The sequence below is a fragment of the Choristoneura fumiferana genome, chromosome Z (genome assembly GCF_025370935.1).
Source record: "Choristoneura fumiferana chromosome Z, NRCan_CFum_1, whole genome shotgun sequence".
Taxonomy (NCBI): Eukaryota; Metazoa; Arthropoda; class Insecta; order Lepidoptera; family Tortricidae; genus Choristoneura; species Choristoneura fumiferana.
Genome location: NC_133472.1, coordinates 36627803 through 36647532, shown reverse-complemented (window position 1 = coordinate 36647532; position 19730 = coordinate 36627803). Strand labels below are relative to the sequence as shown.

Sequence of the window (19730 nt, the reverse complement as noted above, 5' to 3'; positions counted from 1 at the left end):
TTAGATGACCAGATGGCCTAGTGGTTAGAGAACCTGACTACGAAGCTTGAGTTCCCGGATTCGCTTCCCGTGTCGGGGCAGATATTTGTATGAAAAATACGAATGTTTGTTCTCGGGTCTTGGGTGTTTAATCTGTCATCTCCCAGGATAACAGGATCAAAGGAATTTGGGCACAAATTTGTGCCTCTGGGAGAGGACAGGTTAATATGTATTTAAGTATGTACCTATCTATATAATTATATTTATCCGTTGCTTAGTACCCATAACACAAGCTTTGCTAAGCTTATTTTGGGACTAGGTCAATTGGTGTGAATTGTCCCGTGATATTTATTTATTTAATTATTTTTATAAGTCGCTGAACTAATGTTGTTCAGTTTGAGGAGTATGATCTATGATTTAATTATTTGCTCATATTACAGGCCACACCCGGTATACAGCATATACTTACGTTCAGATGTATTCATCCATATCTACATACATTCCTACCTACCTCAAAGTAGGAACACTGGATATTGCAACAAACGTAATTTCCTTTTTAATTAAATATCAAAACCGAATAGGAACGTTGCTTAGCCGGTAACCTTTATCAAATTAGTTAATTACGTTTCACGTGTAGCGGTAAAACAACTGATTGTAAGCGCCATTGCTGCCAACACTGAGCAGCTCATTATATTGTATATACGGTAAGCCTTCATTTGTTAGGTATTTTGCCTGATTATTATGAAGTCCAACATTTTCCATATTTCAGCAACAAGGCGTCGTGTCGCGTTTGGTTTTGATTTATACGGCGGGTGTAATTATCGATGCTAACATTATTTCACAGGCGAACGCGGTACGGTAATCCTGTTATCACAAGCCGTGCTTCAGCGTGTATAGGAGTTTTAACGGCAATATAGGCTACTAGTTTTTGGAAAGACATAAATTTATAGCCATTAAATATTCCTTACACTATTTTTACACATCTTTAGTTAGTTTATCTACAGATTAACGGTTTTGGTAGACGAAACGGGCGGCCTTTTAATAAGATATCCCAGTAATATTAAAAAAAAAAAAAAAACATGGGACACTTGACACCAATTGACCTATAGTCCCAAACTAAGCAAAGCTTGTACTATGGATACTAGGCAACGGATAAACATAATTATATAGATAAATACATACTTAAATACATACTAAACATCCAAAACCCGAGAACAAACATTTGTGTTATCCACACAAATATCTGCCCCGGCTGGGATTCGAACCCAGGACCCCAAGCTTCGTAGTCAGGTATTATTATACAAACATAAATAAGTAGGTAAACACCACCTTTTAAAAACGAATCTGACTCATATCTGGTCTCTAAGGACGTAAAACCTGTAAAGTGCGAGTAGAACTTTCTAACAGAAGGTTCCGTGCCAACTTAACATAATCCACCCGTCTGCTGTCAGCCTTGTAACTTCTAAACGGTGTGTCGTAGGAAGTTCAAGTAATGTATTCTGGAGATAATCCATGGTTCAAAGCAAAAAAGGCCTCTGAGACCAATAAGACGAGATAAAAGAGGAGAATAAAAGTTTAATATTAAATGCCGAATAGCCGAATGCCGAGTACCTAAATATACCTACCCTTTTTTTTAGGTTCTTTTCAGCTAAATTTCTCACAGAAAATCAGTTTTTATCAAATTGCTTTATTAGAACGATCACGTACATATATGTCAAGTATTAAGTCTGTCTTTCTAAGACACGCCAGCTTAGTTTGGTCGTACTATTCTCACGTTCTTTTTTATTGTTATATTGTGAGGGAATACGAATGTTACTAGTGCGTAATCTCGGCGAACGCCCCGCCAATCACCTCGCCGTATATCAGCCCGTTCGTTAACAAGACACCCAGCGCCACCGCGTCTTTTAAATCTCCCAGCCACGGAGTACGTCTGCCATTCTTCGTAGTGAAGCTTCAATATTGAGCTCAGCGTGACACACCGACGCACACATATGCACACCCCGCTTTGAAATTATCCTCCGTAGAGGTTTTCTCGCGGTGTTTTTCCTTCGATGAAAGGCAACCTTCTTCACACAAGTTCGGAACAACTAATATGTAGTTCAATATTGAGGTCGGGATCGTGCATTCGTAAGTATCTGTCGTTGCTCTTTTCAGCATACCTAATATAGTGGGTGCTCTATATATTAAGTACACCTACTTATTTTCTACTTTCTCCTAACGAGATTCCAGGAGTTTCGCTAAGGCTTACCTAGTGAGGAAAGTTCAAATCCTATGTAAAATGGACTGTAATGGGGTAGGCTTTAATGTGCGGCAAATTGCCATAATTCAGGGCAGTTTTGTGAAAATGAAGGTATTGTTACAGTACGAGTATGCTGCATAAACTTAATAAGTGAAAACCTTTTGCCTTATCTGAATTCAAGTGCATGGAACTGCATGCATTTTTGTTTATATACTTACACGTACACTATTTTAATGCTTCTTTTGCTTCCTTTCGCTGTTATTGTCGAAAGTGTGGGAATTAATTACGAGTATTATTTCAATAATAATGTGCTGCAAGTGTTTGCTAAGTACGAATACGTTGCCATGCCACAACACAAATAAATATATTGTAGACGTGGCAGTTTGTAAAAGCAATACATAATCTAGTTTACGAGAATTCCTCATATTTTTTTCAGATGGTATTGTTCTACATAATTAATACTGTTCATAATTGATTATAAGTGTAAATCATGCATACATTTACACAACGATCGTAAATAAGATATCCCTTTATAGATTGTGTTAGTTAGTAAGTTAAACTAAAATCAATGGAATCTCTTCGATTTATCCTTCGGAAGATCAATATGATATCAGAAATAAGATTAAAACTACACTAGTAAGTAGTAGACACTAAGAAAGGGTTAGGTAGCCAAAAAATACCCTAAACAATGATTGCGTTATTGTGCATGGATATACAAATTGACATTTTTAAACGGAACCTAAACGCTGAATATAGTTCGGAAAATTTACGCAAAGGTAACAATAAAAATAAATAAAACTGCATTCAAAGATTTCTCAGAAAAATAATTAAAATAGAACATTTAGTGCACTTTAAAATAATTAACGCAAAACAGGCGCACAAATAGCTTTGTTTAGATGTGCAAGAAAAATCGTGCAAGTTGCATTACATACAGAGGTCGTAAAGCCAACGAGTTTGTAGTGGTCAATCCAGCGCCGCAATGTAAAATGCAACGTGCAGGATTTTTCTTATTCGGTTTAAGTTGTCCAGTTGCGTAAAACAGCCCGCTACCTACATAAACCTGTACCTATACCTACCTGTTTCCTTTCAGTAATTTTTCAGTATTTACTTTTCCTCTAGGGCCGTTAAAAGTTTCCATTCTGCTTATCTTAAATGCAATATCTATTTATATACACAAAACAGAAAGTAAACGTCATCTCTTTTTAAAGTTCCGTACCCAAAGGATGAAAATTACTAAGACTCCACTGTCCGTCTGTCTGTCACCAGGTTATATCTCAGGAACCATGATAGCTAGACAGTTAAAATTTTCACAGATGATTATATTTCTGTTGCCACTAAAACGACAAATACTAAAAACAGAATAAAATAAATATTAAAGGGGGGCTCCCATGTAACAAACGTGATTTTTTTGCCGTTTTTTGCTCGTTATTAATAACAGCAACAGGTTCACAGTTCACAGAATATTTCGTTGTGTATTCTTTTTATAAATAAATAATTAAATTAAAATAAAATAAATATTGAAGGGGGCTCTCGTACAACAAACGTGATTTTTTGCCGATTTTTGCAAATGTAAGTCTGTTGTAAGCCGCGGTGGCCTAGTGGTTTGACCTATGGCCTCTTTAAGTAGAGGATCGTTTTTCCAACCCACAGCTCGCACCTCTGAGTTTTTCGAAATTCATGTGCGAAATTACATTTGAAATTTACCACGAGCTTTACGGTGAAGGAAAACATCGTGAGGAAACCTGTAAACACCTGCGAAGCAATTCAATGGTGTGTGTAAATTTTCCAATCCGCGCTGGGCCCGCGTGGGAACTACGGCCCAAGCCCTCTCATTCTGAGAGGAGGCCTGTGCCAAGCATTTGGACGTATATAGGCTGGGATGATTTGCTAATGTCTAATGTTGTATAGATAATGAGATGGCACGGAACCCTTCGTGCGAGAGTCCGTCTCGCATTTGACCAGTATTTTCTTCTATGAGGAAATATCTCTAAAGCAAAATCTAATAGGTACATGTAAACCGTTTAAAAATTCTACATTTTAATTTTCATATATAAATTACAAAAGGGACTTGTAAAAAAATTTAAATTAATGAGAACTTTTCGCTGTTTATTAGTTAGTAGGTAAGAGACCGAGCATGGAGAAGTGGAGCTTGATAACGCGCTGTAGAAAACGAATGACATAAGCTGAATGAAGAGGGCAACGTGCCATTTACAATTCTCGTGTTTATTTTTGTGTTTTAATTTTATTTATTAAGTGATAGTTTTATAATGATTGACGGTTAATTATTTAGTAGTCATGAAGTGATCTTATGTGGATTCCGTTTTTTTCCTTTTGAGGCACAACGACTCAGACAAAGACTCATTCTATATTTAAAAAACGTACATATAATAATAAGGTTAACCTAATTCGGCTAAGTAATAAGTACTGAGTAAGGACATATTAGTATTTCACACTTAGCCCGCGTCGTGAATGGAACGCCACGAGTGTGGGCAACGAGGCCCGCCTGCGCCTCAACTGTCGTTGTGGTCACATTCCACTCGACTGTGAGCCATAAACTCTACGCAAATACCAACTGACATGTGTGTATACCCCTGGTGTACGTAAGTATCATACGTGTAGAGTACCAAACAAGAGAATCCAGAAGGAAATGCAAGTAAATGTTCAGCGCAATTATTTTTAGTCGACTATCCCCAAAAGAGTATGGCTTTCCAGAGCGTATATCTCTACTAGAATTCTGGTAAGCGGATTTTTAAAATACTGATTTATAATGGTATTATTGTTATTGATTAATCAGTTACTAACGAACAGTGTTTTGGCACAGAATAACTAATAGTACTACCGTGGTAATATGAATTGTGGCGTAAGTCTCGTTTATGTATGTGTCATTGCTCAATCCGCAGATCCCTATTCAACATTCCTTTTTGTATATACTCTTTGGGCTAGATGTATCCTTTTCATCTCTACTTACTACTAAATATTTGTGTGTTATGTACATGAATATTATATAACAACAAGAATAAGACAAACATTTTAAGAAATCTGTAGATGTTGAAATTACTTAATATGTAAATCTATGTATGGGAACCACGACGCAAGCCCTTTCATTCTAACAGGAGGCCTGTGCCCAGCAGTGTGACGTATATAGGCTGGGCTGATGATGATGTACACGGAACAAATAGGTATCTTACGCTCTTGTTCTCGCTGAAGCATCATTTCATGCACACATATCTATATAAAATAACACTCATGTCTTTATTGAAATTTGAAAGGAAACGCCTACTCCCCTTAACATTCCATTTTGCACTTGAAAGGTATTGTGGCACGAGTTTGCCACCATTTTAGTAAAACATAATGTCAGCATTGTCCCTATGCTCTTTGTAAAACTTAATAATAATTAGGTTTGCTAAGAATAATAGAAAATGGCGCAGCCAGTTGGCAAATTAATTGTCATGTTCTCTGAAATAAGTAATAATCTAAATAGAAAGTCTACTTATAGTTAGAAGGATAAATAACTTAACTGTATTAAATACAATAAAACTCTTTTAAGCGTGTATTCACGCACCAAGTTACAGTTTTCACAAAATGGCGGCGCCCTTTTCATGTTTTTTTTTAAAGATGGCGGGTGCCAACCAAAGAGAACAGATAACACAATGTCTAAATAACCAGTCACCAAATCTTTTAATTCACACGTGTTGCTTTAACGTGATTTCGGAATTTCATTAATTACAGCACAGCAGGTAGTAATGTTTCTCAGTTAGTCAATATTGCATTGTTCTAGCCGGCACGCTCGCTCGAGTTGTTGCCAAAACTAATGCTCAATATCCTTAGGCACCCTAACAAAACAACTTAACCTAAACCCATGTGCTTGCATACCTACACAACTTTCCAGGTAAGGACTGTTACGAGTATAAATCTTGGCATCGCACGACGGAAAGTTAATATCGGAGACACTTAATGAAGCGTGTATTATTAGCTTTGGTACACTGAAAAAAAAGAATAGCTAAACTGTTTGACTACTTGACCTTAAGCTAACTAATTAGTAACCAAAATAATGCTAATATTGCAAAACTGATTTTGGAAGACATCACCTAGTTTTGTTATTTGAAAGTTACAAAGTAGTGTAGTGTAGTAGTGTTTGTTAGCTACTATTTTCTTCAGCCAATATATTTTACTAATATAAGTATTTTATTAGTAGTAAACAAACTCATGCGCTTGCTATTAAAACGCATTACTAACGCATTTTACTAAATCAGTTATCTAAATTAGTTTTGTATATTTTATCAAATAATAACTAAGTTGCGATGTTGGTGTAGCTTTCTTTATTTGCAAATGTTTAACAATAACAGAGTAATGAGTAACAAAGCCGAAAACATAACGAGTATTACTAAATTTTCTTAGCGTTTTACAAATCATTTTATGAATAGTTAAAAGTACATTTCAGTAGGCAATAACAAAACCAGTTTTTTTTAATTTAACCACGTTTTGTAGCATTTTCATATGTATGCATAAGTAGGTAGGTTGTTTGCGTAGTATTGTTTACATGTTTACGTAGTAAATTGGTTAGTATTAAATCCGATAGATATCAGTTAGATCGCGCTATCGTTTGGTTCCCTCAGAAACTATAAATAGAAAAAGTGTGTTTCAGTTGAATATAATTTGCAACAGAATTTCAACTGTACGGAGTTTCATTTCATTAACAATATAGTAGACCTCTACTTTTTGGTTTGTACTGTACCCTTAGTGTAAGTTTTCGGTTACAAATACGTCTCGATCGCGTTCCCGTTAAAATCTCAATTTGTATGGAAACACGAACATCGCAAACGTTCCGCTAGAGGCACTGTTCGTTTTTCCATACAAGTTGAGATTTTAACGAGAACGCGATCGAGACGTATTTTGTAACCGAAAACTTACACTAAGGGTACTGGCGTTGTATAATTAAGTACAGTGCAAAATACGTGACATTTGTAAAAAACAGTTGTTTACTTACATTCCGTAACATAAATGTGTATCTATTTTGAATTAAATAGTTATATAAGTATTAAACAAATAAGTTATTTACGAATATACTATTTCGTATGTTACCTTGATGTTCATTATGTATGATTAAATCTCTCGTATCTATATCATATCCCTACTAGCAAAACTATTTTGCTACTATCAGTCAATCTAATTGATTATATTATATTTAATATTAAACAATTTGTCCGCGGTTACTAAATGAAATAAATAATAAATAAATATCACGGGACAATCCTGGAAATAACTTAGTTATTTTGCTGAAAATAAATAAAACTGTTGAATAACTGATACAATTTTGTACCACTACTTATTATTAACTGAAGTGTTTTGTTCATACTACATAAAACTGATTACTTAATAACGAGTGAACTTATTTTACTTAACTGGTTTTAGCTACTAGTAGGCCTTAGTTTTGTAGTCACTCAAGTTATGTTACAAGCAACAATTTTTTTTTGTTACTGTTAGCAAATCTTTTTTTTTCAGTGTATAGTTTCAAACCGTCTTGAAACAATAAACCTTTTTAAGCTACCTGATAAAGTTATCTCTCTGTCTGTCCCCCCCCTCTCTCTCTCTCTCTCTCTCTTAGATAGATTTCAATAAATTTTGACCGTGTGTCGTCAATAGCTATTTATCTGTTATATATTTTTGGTAAGAGGGCGGTCCTCGAAAAAGTCTGCGACCCACCGAACATCTTTCCGTGTACCTCGTCTGCGCAACCACGACCACTCTAACAAGAGTGTCCGACTAAGAAGAATTTTTGTATCCATGTACTCGTAGGTGTACCTACTTTAATCCAAAATGGAATTATTAAATATTGAATTTACTGTGAAACATATCTATTTTGTTAAGACCTATAAGACCATAGGTTTATATAACTGTTGTATTGCTTGCAATGCTATAGCAATATTAAAGGAAATCAACAAGCGTGGAGCCCTAGGTAATGCATTCCATTCTAATTAATGTACCGGTTAGATTTGATTGACTAGGCTAAGTAATAGCAGAGAACACGTCAAAGGCAATGGTAATGCTTGACAAGCTGCGGGATGGAATGGACCGTACAATACGGTCTTGAGTGAGGCGGCCCGGATGTTAAACCTCTTGTCACTGGTCATAAACCAGCTTTGTGATGTCTACGTGGTTTACGCACCATTGTGGTGACGCCAGTGTCTCGGGCATGCATGTGCTCATTAAATCTAGGTGCTTGTAGGGCCCATCCGGCAGATAAGCTACCATGGCAGTTACACATGCATAATAAAAACAATTCTAAATCATAAGTGCTTTTAGAATTAATTTATAAGTAATGTAAAAAAAACCAGTGCAAGTGGCGATGCGGAAACAACTACAAATTTACAATGTGAGAGAGCATTTTTGACTGAACAACTTTATGTTTCTTTAAATGGTTTAGCGCGCAGCAGTAATGTGTTAAATGTAATCAGCTTCATTCCGAAAGAGACTTGATTCCGCTGCGCTATGACAAGGCCTTCCACCATAACAACTTAAACCATAACTTTAATCCAAAACTGACTTTTTGAAAAAGGCAAGTTAGAAAATAAGAACGGAAATTTGTTTTCAACGTGGGACTAACAATAGAGATAAAACTAAGTTTGTGTCTTGAGACAATTTGCCTGTCGATCCACGTACTGAACTACCAGTCCTGTTCAACTTTCGTAGAGAAAACTACGTAGGTACTCGTACCTAATGTCATAAACGCGATGCTGTGGTTATTTATAGGTTTCGTTACTAAAACTAAATTTTTAAACCCTTTATGACTCGAGATCCTTGTGTCACAGTTATCTTTTTAATTTTCAGTAATCACTGCAAGTCGAGTCGCTCATCTCAGGTTAGGTTGAATACCAAGGAACTCAATTATCTGGGGTCAAGGTAGTTTTCCGCCAAGTCTCGAACAAAAACGGAGGCGGGGCAGTCTATCTTTTCTAAAAATGGTTAGTGTAATTTTCAAACCAGATAGATAACACCAGAGAGCCCAAATTCACGGTAACATCACATATTACATAATATAGCTATTGTAGATCATTATCTGGCTTTTATATTTTAAATTTTAATGATACCTTAAATACCTACCTACAACAATTTGGCCACTCACTCGCTCATCGATACCTCTAGAGTACTTTCTGATAGGTATCCACGAAAGGTAATTTTTTATGGAGCCTAGGATTTACATACAAAGCCCATTGCCCTCCCGCTCCCACAAATGGGGTTGCAAGTATGTATATAAAAAAAAGTAAAACTAAAGTAGATAGGGTACTTCTGATAATTCCTAGAAAGCATCCTCCAAAAAAATAAATAATAAAATAAACAAATAATAATCCTAGAAAGCTTCCTGGGACAGTGTTTCCGGAGCAGTAAAGCTTAGGGATCTTTAAAAAACGAGCCTATCAATCTCTTAAAGGGCCGGCAACGCACCTGTGATACGCCTCGTGTTGGCAGGTGTCCATGGGCCGCGGCGATTGCTTCCCATCAGGTGACCCGCATGCTCGTTTTCTCCTTCTTATATAAAACAAATCTGAAAATTCGTTTGCTGACTGAAAATGCACTTGCGACTTTCACCCTCCATTATTAATGGTGGTGCAGGCTTGTATAAAAACTAAGCAGTAAAATTATAATGGCTACAGATACTTACCAAATCACAAAATTTGCTACGTGTCTTAATTATCTTGGCCGTCAGTTTTTGCTGGGAGATTCATTATTACAACACTCTAAATAAGAAATAAGTTGATAATTATGACAATTGTTATAGATTTATGGCGACGTTACCTGTCGCTTTTCATATTATGAGAAGATATTCTAATGAAATAACTAAATTTGCCACACATTATGACTGTGAAACATGCAGCTCTTTCGGGTCGCAGTCATAATTTATTTTGCTTTGTGATTTTTCATCGCTTGTCTCGACTAAAGCAATTGCAGGCATATTTCATCAGCCGACCGCGTCACTTTTCACTGCCTGCACGCAGACCGCGCGAATGTTCTGCTAGATAATTGAGTACTTAACTCAAAAATGCTAACCATTTACCTAATCTAACCTATGAATAGCAATATCAAAACCTCATCAATTGGTCAGCAGCATTAGTTAATACCACACGCCAGTTGGCGTGCTCTAAATTTTTCTTTGAAGTGGTGTATGAAATACGTAGCAGCTACTTCGATTATATTAGTTTGGGGAACTTCAGATGAAATGTTCCTCTATACAGGGTGAAATCTGGGTCGTGATTCAAACCTATTGTTTCCAACTCGGTAAATTAATACGATTTTAGGTATTAAGTAGTTTTTAAATAATTAAAGCTAGGTATTTATTAATCAACAGTTTAAATATCCCACTAAATAGCCAAAATTATGGTCATCTTACAATTCATTTTCAAACTTATCTAATAAATAACTGATTAGATAACTGAGTAACAAAATTGTCAACCGTCACCGTCACGACAGGACAAAGTCAAACATCAACTGAAAATAATTAAGCAGAAAAAATGCCCACAGCATATCCGTTTTCAAATGTTCAGCGGTCTGATATGGTAATGTTTTATTACCAAGCACGTCGTGCGACCATTGCTCGAGATTTATTTTATCAACGCTATCCTGATTTGCCCATCCCAAGCCGAAGATTGATCACCACGATGGTTCAAAATCTTTGAGATTACGGACAATTTTCTACTCCGAATCACGCCCAAGCACGAGGTAGTGACAGGCCACGACGACAACGATACACGGCCAATCTTGACCAACAAATTTTGAGGTACTTTTATCAGGATCCGCGAAGAAGCACTCGGCAAGCCGCAAGACGATTTAACTTTAGTCAATACTTTGTGTGGCGTCTTCTCAACGCAACCGGGTTGCACCCATTTCATTTTCAACCGGTACAGGATCTTGCACTATTAGATTTTCCCTCAAGGAGGATCATGTGTGACTGGATTTTAGAAAACCAGGAAACTAACATTCTTTGGACCGACGAAAGCACGTTTACGCGTATCGGGCTATTTAACATGCATAACGAACACTACTGGAGTGCTGAAAACCTACCTACACTTAAAGGAGGAATGCCTACCAAGTCAGATTCAGTTTAAATGTATGGGCAGGAATTGTAAACGATATCGTTATCGGGCCCTAATATGGTGCTAAGTACCTGGATATAATGAGACAAGTGGTGCCTGAATTACTGCGACAAGTGCCGGAAAATTACTTGAATAACTTACACTATTAACACGATGGTGCTCCGGCTCAGTTTGAACACCGAATACGAAACTACCTCGATGAGCAGTTCCCGGGACGTTGGATCGGCCACGGCGGACTAGTGGCATGGCCTCCCCGATCTGACGCCCTTGGTTTTTTTCTCTGGGGAGGAATTAAAAGATTGATCTACGAGCAAGAGTCCAACACTATCGAAGTACTCCGTCAGCGAGTTGTTGCCGCATTCGAAACTGTGAAAATGAGTCTCTTCGCTCTTGGAAAATTGAGAGATAACCTTAGACGACGAGCAGAATTGTGTCGACAACAAGACGGTTCACACTTTGAACAGCTCCTGAAGTATGTTTAGGTTTTGATTGTATTTTTTAAAGCATGTGGAGTGTCCTAATGATTTTATTATTACATTAAATTATTTAAATATAAAATTTAACTTTTTAATTGCTTTTACACTAAATGTAGAACCAAAAGATGATTGTTAATTAACAATCGTAAGTTACCACTATGTCGTCGTACGTCTTTACTTAGATAGTTGTCTTGTCAAGTGCGTAGGGTGACCAAGCTCCTTAAATAGGAAATGTATTATTATTTATTTTTGTATCTACGAAAACGCCGCTGATTAATGCACTCTAATCTACAGCATTATATTCAAAATTAAGTGGCAAGTCTTGTTTTACTTTGGAGCTACACGACCCCGATTTCATCCTGTATTAATGAGTGAATTGAATACTTTTATAGGGTTCCGGAGCCAAAATGGCAAAAACGGAACCCTTATAGTTTCGCCATGTCTGTCTGTCTGTCCGTCCGCGGCTTTGCTCAGGGACTATCAATGCTAGAAAGCTGTAATTTTGCACGGATATATATGTGAACTATGCCGACAAAATGGTACAATAAAAATTCTTAAAAAATAAAACGTAAAATGGGGGTGATTTTTTTCTCATCCAACCCTATAGTGTAGGGTATCGTTGGATAAGTCTTTTAATTATTAGGGGTTTGCTAAGACGATTTTTAGATTCTGTGATATGTTTGCGAAATATTCAACTTTAAAGTGCAAATATTCATTAAAATCGAACGTCCGCCCCACCCCTCTAAAATCTAAACCGGTGGGTAGAAATATTTGAAGTAAGTTTGCTTGAGAATTATTAGTATTTTAAGAGTAAATAGCAGGCTAAGGTATATAAAGTATATATATATACATAAATTTGGAAGATTCTGTATAAAATACGAAAATGTTAGAAAAATATTACTCAATTTTATCGTAATGGCTATGGAACCCGTGTCCGACACGCTCTTGACCGGTTTTTTTACTAGTATCATGCTCTAGAAATTATGAATACCTACCAGAAAAAGGAACGTACAGCTAACAAATATTAAGCAAAAAAAGCTTGTATTAAAAATGTTTTTTTACCAAAAACTTTATTACCAAAGTCTCTCATTTAAATATTAAGTAGGTATTTATGACTACAAATATTGTTGTCGATATTTTTTTTCAAAATGCTATGATCTCTACTGTTTGAATTAAAGATTTATTTTTGTTCATTATTATAATGTTAATGCACTATATGATATGTATTACTTAGCGAAATAATTTATTGACAATTAAGAATATGAAAAAAAGATTATATAATAAGCATTAAATTTAAAAAAAACTATCCTAGACTTAAAATACTAATATAAAATAGCTAAATAATTGACACTCAAAGGGCGTAAAGCACAAAACATTACTTTTCAGGAGAAGCAAAAAACTGGAAAAAATAAATTAAAAAAAATATAGTTCTGTTGTTTCTTATGTTACATAAAAGTCTTCTACTGACGAAGAGCTTAGAATTTCTTGTAGTTTATTTTAATAGAATCCAATTTGATGCAAACTGTATGGTTATAGAGATACGTGCGCTATACGCCCTGATGAAAAAACAAGGATTGAATCAGATGTACTTTAAGACCTAGTAAGCTTAGCTTAATTTGGTTCACAAGGGGTGACAAGGGTGTAAAGGTTCATCATCGCAAATTTTGCTTTTAATGGGTCGTATAGGAAAGTTCAACTTCTTCTTATGGTAATGAACTAGGCCGTTGCAGGAGTAAAAAAAACGTATTATTTCATACTTTTGATTATATTAGGCTGCGGTCTTAAAAAAACAAAATTGACGTTGAAATATTTGGTGGTCGTAAAGGACAGTGGAATAAGTTACAGCTTTTACGTCGTATGTCTTACATTTTTTTCGAGGCAATAAAGGGAATGTAAAAATATTTGTCGCTTTAATACCGGTGTTTTTTAACATACTTTATACTTACTGCATTGATGATTATACAATTAATTTTTATGTTCTTTATATCCTAAATTAAAAAAAAGTGTTTAGGGACTAAAACATCACAGGCCGTAAAGGTCATTTTTCAGAAAAAATCCTTACGTGTGGATTATACTAATCGACAGAGAAAAAAACTGTATAAAATGACATAGAGAGCGCTTTTACACCCAAATGTCCTTTACGCCCTTTAAGCCTCAAGGTATTGAATGTTATTTCCTTATTAACTGAGCACGCTGACCGCTTTTGAAGCAAAAAAAAAGATTTATTACTATCCCTCCTACCAAGAAATAAATTAACGATACATTTAGTACGTACGTTTGCAAGCTGGATACCTAGCTATGGCATAAACCGTCAATACAATAACTCTGTATACATTATAACTCTACGTTCGACTATTAAATAAATAATTTCACAAATACTTTGAAATATAACTGAAAAAAAAAATCATAAATAATTGGTAAATAACTCAAAACGCACAAAAAATTAAAACTCTTCTTCCCTTCACAATTACTTGCATTACAAATCTATAATTAACCCTTTCATATTTGCCAGAGTGATAAGCAGACAAAACCTGTTAGCTTAAAGTTCGTTTGTTATTTATGTGACCATATTAAATTTTAGCGTATGTTTACTATACGTTTCACCTGGATTTATTTGACTTAGTAATTCTAAAAAGCGGGGGCTTATCTGGCCAGGAGTCGTTAATCGACCCACGCCCGCATTCGCGCCGGGCCGCAGTCCGGTTAAGCTAAAATTTGTCAATCTGCAACGTGAGTTTAATCCCATGCTAATTTGTATTGCCGTGAATATTGGCTCCAGCCGATACCACCCATTTATTGTAGGTAGGCGCACTTTCAATCGCAACGTGTCGGGTTATTTATTCATAAATAGTGTACCCACTATATGTTTTAGCGCGGACGTATCAGTCTTTGCTGTTCATGTACTTACCTAGACCTACACCTAGGTACCTAGGTATACCTACAGCTACTAGAATTAACGAAGCATTTTGCAATATAATCATTGAAGAATCCGTTCGAGTAATTTAACTCCAAGCGCTGTGCAAATTGCAAAGTGGTTAATTTGAAGATAATGAAAGAAAATGGCTTTGAAATCTTGGAATCTATTTCTTCTGTTAATAAATCTGCCATCACTGGCGTTCTACTGAATCTCTCTTTTAGATATACATAGTTTAAGTAAGAATAATTTTACAATCAGAATAACATTGATTGATTCTTGCGTTGATAATCAATAGAGACCTAATTTTATTTCGAAACTATAGAGGAAGTCTTGCGAAGACATTGTCAAATTTGTTTCATTTTTAACAATCGACGCAAAAAGAGGGTAGTGTGATGCCAATTTCTGTTTGTCCATCTACGGCATCATAACTTTCAAACAGATGAACCGATTTCAATGCGGTTTTTTAAAGTAAGTTTTCTTCCGGTGGTTCTAAGCTATGGTTTATAAAAATCGGATCTGTCGATTTTGAGATATTGGGCTTCAAATGTTGGGGGTTTTAAACTTTTATCTTTAAGATTTATTAGTTTATCTTAATAAAGATTCCATTTAGTATCAATCTGCTAATCAATAATTGAAAATAAACGGTAAGCAATATTATAAATGCGCAGGCTTTATTGTTGTTGACGAACCAATAAGTAACTCGTCAACTTAACTTGTTTATTAAACATCAAGTTTTAATTACGTACGCTTAAAGTTAAATTGAGAATCCAGGGGTTATTAATTTTGTCAAAGGTTCCGTAACATTTCTTTCGTATTTGTAAAACTTATACTTTTCATTTATAACTATGGCTTAAAAACACTTTCTTATAAGTAAGCTGAAATAAAACAAAATCTGCATTTTTCAACTCATCGATGTCATCAATTCAAACGGTTCTGTTTCAAACTAAAATCATAGCGAAAACTAGTGTTAGTTACTTCCTTCTAAGCAAAATTGTATCCAATGTGTGTCGTTTTACATTGGTTTGTTGGGAACCCTTATTATTATTATTTTTTATTATTTGTTGTAGTAAATAGCGGCTACATAATTATATTGTGTATTAAAGTCATCCGTCTAACTGTTTTGGTTCTTGAGATATAGCTCTGTGACAGACGGATAGTGCAGCGACAATAGGTTTGCATATTGTACGTGTCCACTATTGCACTTCCGTGGATAGTGTTTACTCAATTGACACACTGTATGGTTCGCTGCAGTTTTAAAATTTAAAAAGAGCTCGCTGCCAGATACGAGTATTTCATAGCTACTGGGCAACCGAAATTAATAAAATTGTTGACACATTTTTATATAGCGGGACTATACTTGCCACCTGTCAAATAGCAATGGAGAGGAGTATGATGAACATACGAAGTCAAGACCGAATTAGGAACACTGTGATCAGATCAAAAACTAAACTTACTGATATCCTGAGAAGAATAGACCAGCAAAAGTGGCGATGGACTGGTGATGACACATGATGCGCGACAAGAGAGAGAAATGGACCAAGACAATAACCGAGTGGTACCCCCGAGATGGGAAGAGGAAACGGGGAAGGCAGATCACGAAATGGGAAGATGACCTGAAGATGACTGTGGGTCCAAACTGGAGAAGGGTTGCGAATAACAGATGTCAGTGGAAGGCGTTGGAGGAGGCCTATGTCAAAAGGCATACTGAAATTAGAGATATTTTACAAAAAAAAAACTTTAGCGTGATGTCATGTAAAACTTATTTCAGAATAAAGGGCTCTATTATTATTATCATTATTATTACTTGCCCGAAGTCATAATTACTAGTTGTTGATTTATATTTACTTATACTCACATATGAGCCATTAAGTATTCAGTATTTGCAAATTACAATTCCTGTTTTCGTCCGTAATTTTAATTAAGTTCTACAATAACCAAGGTTTTAACTACCATACTGCTGCTGGTCTACAGAAACGGAATTTTAGTGCTTTGAATATTTATTTTCTATACCGTAGTCTAGAACATATTTCGTTGCCGGAAACATGCATTCTCTTGTGAATAAATCAAGCGTATTATTTACAATACGTAGCGATGTAAATGCACAATTTGTCTGCTCTAGGCAATATTTAGATGTAATGCGGGAAGTATTATGACGTGGCACATGTCTTCTCATTTAGGTACAAATGTAAAACAATGGCAGGTATTCTATTTACTACAGGTTTGTCGAACTGCTGCTTAAATAAAATAACAATAATGTCGTAATCGTCAACGTAACAGTTGATATTTAGTCAGACAAAATAATGTCAAGACTTGCAATCTTAAGTATTTCAGTACCAAGACGTTCTTTTGCATACTTTCCTTTGTTATCCAGTGAATAAACAACGCGATCGAGAGAAATGGGTACCATTACGCAAAAGGATGTTTAGTTCATTCTTGAGATTTCACTTCTTTGCACTTGATGTTCGACAGTGCGAAAGCAACGACATGGTTTCCAAAGTGACTGTTTTTTCTGCGATATGTGTGTTGACTATGCTAATTTTGGAGGTATGTAGGTATTTATTATAATTGAAATTACGAGCATTTCCATGATACTTATATTTCGATCAACAACCAGAATTCATTATTAAATTTTAAAATTGTAACGAAAGGTGGGATAATTGAAACGAAAAAAGAATTGATCTTTTGACTATTTAATGCTTTCGATTAATACGTACATAAGTAGATCAATCAATAGTGTTTAATAAACCGTGCAACTGCAAAACAATCTTGAACTTCGAGGCTAGTAAAAGTTTAATTACTCGTAAGTTCCTCGCACTTGTGATTCCTATAATCGTTATTATAGCGATATAGAATTGTTTAACGTTAGTTTCAACACATTTAAAAACAATTTGTATACTCTGTCCTGATTTGTGATGAAGAATTAGCTTGTAGTTTTTGCACGTAATGTTGAGTAACGCTTTGTAATTATTATGATTATTTGATATTTAGTGACCTTATGCGTCCGTCATATTCAGCTGGGAGAGTGAATTTTTATCATATTTTTAATTATTGTGTGAACACTGTTTTGTCAATGTTTAACCACACTTTATTATTTGTTCATGAGCTATGTATGACTGTTTGTGTTCCAAATAAATAAATAAAATAAAAAAATAAGTATATTTGTTAAACATTCCGGTATAATAACCCCTCCTAGGCCAGGTTATTTGAATTCAAGCAATTTTTACTCCACCCCATCAAAGGTGGAATTTTAAAAAAAGCCGAATATACTACGTTTTTTGAATGGTCCAATTTCGTAAACGATCAAAGCTCCACACAAACTCACTACCTTATTTTGACTCCTTTAAGGGTATTTGTTAAAAACGCTGAACTACGTATTTATTTTATTTCTAATTTTGATCCTTTGAAAAAAATATTCAATGTTCTAGCTCCGAAAATGACGAACGTCTAGATACAAACTTCAATGCCATAACATACCACTTACTCGCTATCACGCCATGGCGATGCACTAGGAGAAAAAAAAATATAGGATAGGCAATAAAAAGGTTTTTTAATGACTAACCGATTAGCAGCTAAGTATAGAGAATGTCTTAACATAATATTTCTCGGTTTTCATTGGTATACCTATTAAAAAGGAAATTTTGGAGTATTTTAATAAGGTAATTCTGGCTTTCCTCAATTTGTTGGTTGCTAGCTGATTTTTAATTAATCAATACTGTTAGGAATCGGTACATAGCAAGATTATTACTAGGTTCTTAAACTCCATTCAAAATAAAACCTCGAAAAAAAAACAATAGTTTCTGAAATCATAACTTGAACGAATTTAATGTGGATGGCCAGAATACTTCATATTTTTTCAGTGTAGGTAATGTATAATACAAAGCAATTTTACCAATCCTACTATTATAAACTAGGTCTCTAGAATAAAACGAAATCTATGCATTTTTGCTTGGATACAGCGTTCCGTAATATTCCGGAGTTTTAATTCAAGTCTTACACCTAATTAATAGTTCACACGACTAAGGTCTTGGTTAAATGTAACAAATATAATGAATGCATACACAATTAAGACCAAAGCAACAGCAAAGTGCAACGCGCAATAACCATTGACTTGTTACAGGTGAGCTGCCACAATCTGCATAGTAAGAAAAAAATAGAAACGATGCTTTTAAAAGTACTATGGAACAAAGTCTACACGCGATTCGAACCAGCAAGGAAGGAAGAAGCCATCAAAATATTAAAAGATAGTGATGAATATGACAAACTTGTTGACCACCTACGAAAGGTAAAGAAAGATAAACTTGAACGCTTAACGGAGCTGTTTGGTGAAATCATCATCACATATATAACGTAAATTAATTGAAAATTATACATTTATTAACTCATTTTACAACATCAACCCAAAATATAAAAATAAGTAATAAATATATTGTATGCATATTAGACTTTGATTTGAAGTAACATAATTATATAATGTCCCACCTAATTATCAGCGTACCTACAAGTTGTACATGAAAAATGTAGTTATATTGGCGTATTGGTTATATTCGGCATATAGCGATGATCCCAACATGAGCCTGACATAGTTAAATAGCAGTATATTTATTTACTACTAACCTAACTCTACACTTAGTTATGTGTATTTAGGTGGTTACTGATGTTTGTTGACGATCATCTCAGCTGTAAACCGTACTTATCCGCTTCGTGGATAGTAGAGGTAAGCAACGATTGACTCGTATACCGAGCAAACTAAACATGAATAGTACATTGTTGTAGAGGCTCGAAAGTAAGCAATAGATTAATCTATTTCCCTTTTGGCCAAGACTAAACATTGTGCTTTTCACGATCACAAAACAAACAATAAGAATTCAATTCAATGACTGCGTTGCTTTGCTCCCGCCGTGTGACACTCTTTACCGGCCCGGATAATACCGACCCAATTTTTCTTGTTATTATTATTATTATTCCCCTTAATGGCGGCCTTAACAATTTTTCTTGTACACGCCCACAGAAACTCATGTCAGTTTGACACG

At 35.2% G+C, this 19730-nt stretch overlaps 1 protein-coding gene and 1 long non-coding RNA gene across 2 annotated transcripts in view; one reads left to right on the top strand and one right to left on the bottom strand.

Moving 5' to 3' along the window:
• The window catches only part of LOC141436210 (uncharacterized), a 144239-nt gene extending 125188 nt beyond the window's left edge, over positions 1 to 19051 (top strand). Inside the window, exon 3 of the long non-coding RNA XR_012452275.1 lies at positions 18818 to 19051. This is a non-coding gene — a long non-coding RNA (uncharacterized lncRNA). The remainder of the gene's footprint in view (positions 1 to 18817) is intronic.
• LOC141436198 (glutamate receptor 1-like) overlaps positions 1 to 19730 on the bottom strand; it is a gene marked incomplete in the record, with an annotated part of 178800 nt that overhangs the window by 116250 nt on the left and 42820 nt on the right.